Genomic DNA, 6,363 nt, shown 5'->3' on the forward strand with positions numbered 1-6,363 from the left:
AGAGTTTTTCCAAAATATGAAATGCTCTTTCTAACTCCCACTCAAGCACTTTACTCCAAATCCCAAGGTTGGTATTTATAGAGGAAAGTATGAATGGGAATTTCTATCCCATCAATGTGGGATCATGAAATTCCACAAATTAATTTAAAGCTAAATTTAATTAAAATTGCAAACTAATAATAAATCTACAAGTGGCATTACCATGTGAAATGGGTTGGTGAGGACCACATGGAGAGTAGGTGTAGGGAATAAATTTTAAGCGTTAATCCCCTAGCTCGAACCCCACTGTGATCATACACTAAAGTACGGTGGCGTCCAAAAGGGAAGAAAATAGAGCAAAAGAGTCGCCAACAAGTTTTAGGAACTTGTAAACCGTTCACGAGGTGAAGGTTACACCCCTTAACGATCCAAGAGATTGTCAACTCCATAAGGTCTAGAACCAAATAAGGGTTCGGGGATGAAGGTACAAATCCAACCTAAAAGAGATTGAACCTGCCCTAATAATAGGCCTCTACTTTATTCTGATCGTATTCATGTGCGCTTTCTGACTAACATGCAATCAATAGGTTTACCCTAAACCTGTTTAATCTATGTTGGTTGAATATTATGTACAAACAAATCTATTATTGGCGATCACTTGAATTATAATCACAATTAACCCTAAATTAGATTATTAATTATCTTATTAAGCGTGATTACAGGTACCAAATTCCCTTTAAACATGCATAAAAGGTGTGATCAAGCAATAAAGAATAAATATCAAGCAACATAATAATAAATATCACAATAATAATCATGAACAATAATTATAATAATCATAATCATAAAATCATCATCAAAATAATAATAATAATAATAATAATAATAATAATAATAATAATAATAATAATAATAATAATAATAATAATAATAATAATAATAATAATAATAATAATAATAATAATCATCATGAATTATAACAACTATAATCATAATCATGTTCATGTTAATATTAAAGCATAATAATAGCAAGATCCTAGGCATGATACTAACAAGATTAATAACAAACCCTAGCATGTTACTAAGCAATAAAAATCAAATCTTTAACCCTAACATGATACTAACAATCATAAATATTAAGAAGAACATAGGAGGCATCATTGCAATCATATTTAATATTAAATTTACCCTAGACATGATACTAGGAATATCATAATAACAATATAAACACGATTTCCACATCATAATATCAATTAAAACCATTAAATTACTTACTTTGATGCCTCGTACCTCTTTCTAATAACAAAATACACACGTTAGTAACTTCAAGGAAAATAATAAACAAACAATCAAATTAAATAATTGAAAGAGAGATTTGGGACCAAACCCTCATAAATTAAACCTTTCACGTCTAGGGCGAAGGCAACTTCGAATATGTCTAGGTGTTTCTAGATCTTGCGAATGCGGAATTTTGTATGTAAAAAAGAAATTTTAGAAAAGAGAGAGATGGAGAATATGATTAAAGAAGAGAATGAGAGAATTAATTGAATGGAAACTGATTGTAGGTGAATGTTAATTAAAACTGACTGTTGATGAGAATTGGTGAATTGGTGAGAATTGGTGAATGAAAACGGAGTTTTTAATATGTTATTTATAGAGAAAATCAGCCAAAAAGATAAAATAAACAAAACAGAGTTTGGCGCACGAAAAACAGAGCTGGCGCCAACCCTGGCTAACTAGCGCCAGACACCAACACTAGCGCCAGGCGCCAATGGCTGAAGACAGGCGCCAGGCCTGGTTCCAGGCGCCAATGCCTGGAGTCAGGCGCCGAGCCTGTTTTTAACGCGTTTTCGAAAATCAGATAAGTTTGCCGTACTAGAGGATAAAATCATATAATTTCCTCGAAAATGCTATTTGATTTTAATTAAAACTCTGAAAAGTCAACAAAAGTCAATTTATCAATGCTAATTGAATTAGGAATGAAAAGAACCTTGTAGAAGAATCTAGAAGACTAAAACCATTCCTAATCGCATTAAGAATGATAAATCATATTAGGCCCTCCTCTAGATCATTGGGCCGCATATAAGGCTCAAACCGGGCCCAGTTTTGTAAATTGGCCATAACTTCCTCAATATTCATCGGAATTGGGCTTATAATATATCGTAGGAAAGGTCTTGTCAAGCCCCATCCAACTACACTACTATTGGACCCATATCATGGACCAACCAAACTGGATTGGCTGTTTTCTTAAAATAAGTTTTCAAAAACAGAGAGAAGAGAAAAGAAATTAAAACTATCCGCAACACTAGACTTTCCACACTTTCACTTCATTCGATTATGATTCGACGCGAAAGGTACTCATCACCGGGTTTGGTTTTGGGGAGACACAAATGGGTGTCTACAGTAGGGGACCATACTTGCTCCCCACTCAATACTCTCCTTGTGCCACATGTCCTTACCCACTTGCTCCCATATTCCTCAAGCTTCCCCATAGTGACCGGCCCTATGGCCCAGCAACGAGCCCAGCCCCGCACCAAGATGCGGGCTGCTGCTGTGCGCGCAAGCCAAGCACTTGGTGCGGGCTTGCTGCTGAGCGTGGCTGCTAGTGCGTGCGCTGCTAGCACGCCTAGCTTGCGGCAGCTAGCTGCTGCACGCACCACGTGCACGCGGCTGCTAGCTGGTGCTGTGCGTGGCTGCTAGCACGGTGCGCTAGCACGCACCTAGCCAGCCATGTTAGGCTCAACTTGGTGCGCTTTCTAGCCACCTATGCTTGGACATTTTTGCCCCTAGCATTCGGATGCTCGGGGCACTCCGATTTTAGGGGTATTTTGGGAATATGGTCGATTTATTATTATTTTGCGCGTCTCGTCTTTTTATTATTTTTGACTCGACTTCCGACGATCGGTTTCGACGCTCCAAGCTCGAATTACCGACGTCTAAATATTTAACACTCGGGAGACGAATTAATTTCTTCCGAATTACTGATATGTCTATTTTATATAGTGTTTTACCCCCGTCCCGTGGTCATAATTAGTAGTGTTTTTGGCTCTTTAGGGCCACTTTTATTACTAATATGTGTTTTCTAGTGTTTTCGTAGTTTTGGTTGAGTTTTGAAGGGAATTGCACCTTTGGAGCATTTTCCCGGGATTTTTATGAAGCAACTACGAGCATTGGAGGAACACGACCACTTTTGGAGCCCAAGGCCGGCTAGAGCCATCGAGCCGGTGATTAAGGGCTCGGTATTTGGAATACCGAGGTTTGGACCGAGTATTCAAGACCCGAAGAGGAGATCCGGATTGGGCCGAGGAGTCGAGCCCAATCGGAAGTCCAAAGCCTCGAGGAGCCACAAGGGCCCGATCGGGCAAGCTTAGCTCGATCGGGCAAGATGCGTAGCAAGCCAAGGACGAGTGGCCCAAGGCGCGCTCGATCGTGCGAGGCTTAGCACGATCGGGCGGTGCTGTGAGAAGACCTGTGCGAGAAAAAAGGCGGGCCCGATCGGGCGCGTGTTTTCCTAGGGTCTGATTAGTTTAGTTTTAATTCGTGTTTTAGGAAAGGTTTAAATACAATTTGTACGGAATTATTAGTGACCTCTTCTCTTAGATCTTCTCTCTTAGACTTTCTCTCTCTACTTAGTTTTCTCTCTCTTAAACTCTCTCTAAACCTTTGTTCTTATTTCTTTGATTAATTCCAGATTTATTTTGGTAACGATTTCTCTTCCCTTAATCTTAGTTATTTATTTTATTCCTTTAATCATGATTTATTCTATTATTTTGATTAGTTTAGTTTTAATTATGTGTGAGTAGTTTAATTTCTAGGGTTTATGGGGATCTAATAAATAATATGAAGGGGTAAATTATTGTTGTTGATTATCAATGCTAGATTAATTTCCTATTGATTGATTTAATGCTCTGTGACTAGATTAGGCCTATCTTTTATGCATGAGTTTGACAATATTAATTCAAGAATCGAGAGATGAGAATTAATGTTTAGGTCTAGTTTCAATAGTCAAGTTAATTTATAAATGGTTAAGTCAAGATTCGAGAGATGAGTTTTAATACCGATAAATTAATTGTGTGATTGTAATACGTAGCGAGAGCCCTTTACAATCTGGTTAATTGATGCATTGATGATTGACTATTATTGATTATTGGTATTGCATGATAATTTCTTATTGGATTGTTTTAATGTTTTACAATTGCGGCTTGTAAAAGTATAGCAATATTAAATTGATGAATCGAGCAGATGTTAATTTGATATTAAAGGCTATTTTCAATAAGAACTTAGATCTAGTAAATTGCGAGAGCCTGTTAGATCTATGTTGATTTAATAAATTGCGAGAGCCTGTTAATCATGTTATCTATGCCTTGTCAATGATTGATTACCCTATTTTACCCCGGAGTATTATTTATTGGTGAACCTATGCCCTAGATCCTTTATATATTATTTTCTCCCTATTCCTACTCTTTTTAGTTTAGTTTCTTATTCAACTATAAATATTGGTTACTTAAATAGTTTAGATTATAATAATAAATTAGGAGTAAAAAGACTAGTTTCCCTGTGGAGATCGACCCTACTTCCCTATCTACCTTAGTTAGTGATTTAGGTAATTATTTTTTATTAGGGGATACGACTTTACCCTGTCAAAATTTGGTGCCGTTGCCGGGGAAACGGTTTTATTTTTATTTCTGATTGTTTTTGTAGTCTATATTATTTCTCTTTTGTCTCAGAGAGCGTTAGTTCTCTGAGACAAATCTCATATTTGCTTCTAGTTTTTGTTTATGCCTAGGTGTTCCAGATCAGGTTACATCCCATTCGATCCTGAGATCGAACGTTCCTTCCATAGACAGAAAAACTTCTACAAGCAAATCCTGGCGGATTCTGGTGATACTAACAATAATCACCGCGATCCTCCAACTGATTCTAGCGATTTAGAGGCATCATCAGACACATAATCAGAGATGGCAGCTCCAAAGAAGCTTAGTGATTATTCACAACCAAAGCTTACGGATTTTCCACATCTCACCCCTACTCCGGCTCTTGATGGGGTTCAATTTGAAATTAAACCCCAATTTATAACAATGATAGAGAGGAAGCAATTCAGTGGAGCCAAGGGTGAAGACCCGAATCTTCACATTGCTGACTATTGTCAATATTGCAACACCATAAGGCAAGCCGGGGTCACTCAAGACCAAATCAGGGAGATTCTCTTTCCTTTCTCTTTAACTGTAAAAGCTAAATTGTGGTTTAATGGCTTAAATAGAACTACACTTGGTATAACTGACTGGGAAACTCTTGTTTTGAATTTTTATAACAAGTATTATCTTGCAGAGAGAACAGCAGTACTACGGAGTGCGATTCAGAACTTCGCTCAAGAAGCCGATGAGTCTTTATATGAGGCTTGGGAGAGGTTCAAGGACTTACAAAGAGAATGCCCCCACCATAATTTAGCACAATGGCATTTAATCCAAGCCTTTTATAACGGCATTGGAAATTCTTCTAGAATAATTTTAGACTCTGCAGCTAGTGGGAGATTTATGAATCTTAATGTTGATGATGCAGGTCAGGTTATTGAAGATATGGCGATACACAATTCCCAATATGGGAATCCTAGAGGATTTGCCAACAAGGGGAAACATAGTGTCGACTCTGTATCCTTTTTGTAAGCTCAACTGACCTCTATTTGCCAAAAATTAGATAATCTGAGCACTGCTAATGTAGCTAATGTTTCTGCAATTAATAATAATTCTAATGAGGCTTTCTGTGAAAATTGTGGTATTGTAGGTCATTGGGAGCAGGATTGCAGGAGTTCCGTGGAGCAAGTTAATGTCTTCCAAGCTCATAGGCAGAACAACCCATACTCCAACACTTACAATCCTGGGTATCGGAATCATCCATACCTTTCCTACCGGAGCACTAATGTTCAAAATCCACCACCACAAGAACCACAGGTGCCACAGCAACAACAGCAGAAGTATTATCACCCAAATGCTAGCCAGAAGAATCAACCACAACAACCCCCCTCATCTCCTGACCCTTCCTTGGGGGAAATTAGAGCAATGTTGGTCAATATGCAAAAGCACATGGAGATCAGGGATGCGACAATTGATCAAATTCTAGCGCATAATAAAATTGTAGATAATCAAATTGCGCAACTCTCCGCTACTCTACAAGCACGCCAACAGGGAGCCCTGCCGGCACAGCCGACTAGGCCTACGGATCAAGCATTTGCAATTACTCTAAGGAGTGGTTCAAACTATGAAGGGCCCTCTATGCCTAGAGTTGATGAACCTATTTTATTAAATAATGCTAATCTTGATTCCATTAAACCAAACAATGTAGTTGATAGCCCTGCAGGGCTAGAGGATAATACTAACACATCTAATT

General features: G+C 38.1%; 1 non-coding gene across 1 annotated transcript; it reads right to left on the minus strand.

Moving 5' to 3' along the window:
• Positions 1-5,318: 5,318 nt before the first annotated feature.
• Positions 5,319-5,425, minus strand: LOC145556997 (small nucleolar RNA R71). Its single transcript, XR_014092081.1, has one exon. It is a non-coding gene; the product is annotated as a small nucleolar RNA R71 (small nucleolar RNA).
• Between the last annotated feature and the right edge of the window lie 938 nt (positions 5,426-6,363).

Source organism: Chenopodium album, chromosome 8, assembly GCF_948465745.1.
Source record: "Chenopodium album chromosome 8, dcCheAlbu1.1, whole genome shotgun sequence".
Taxonomy (NCBI): domain Eukaryota; kingdom Viridiplantae; phylum Streptophyta; class Magnoliopsida; order Caryophyllales; family Amaranthaceae; genus Chenopodium; species Chenopodium album.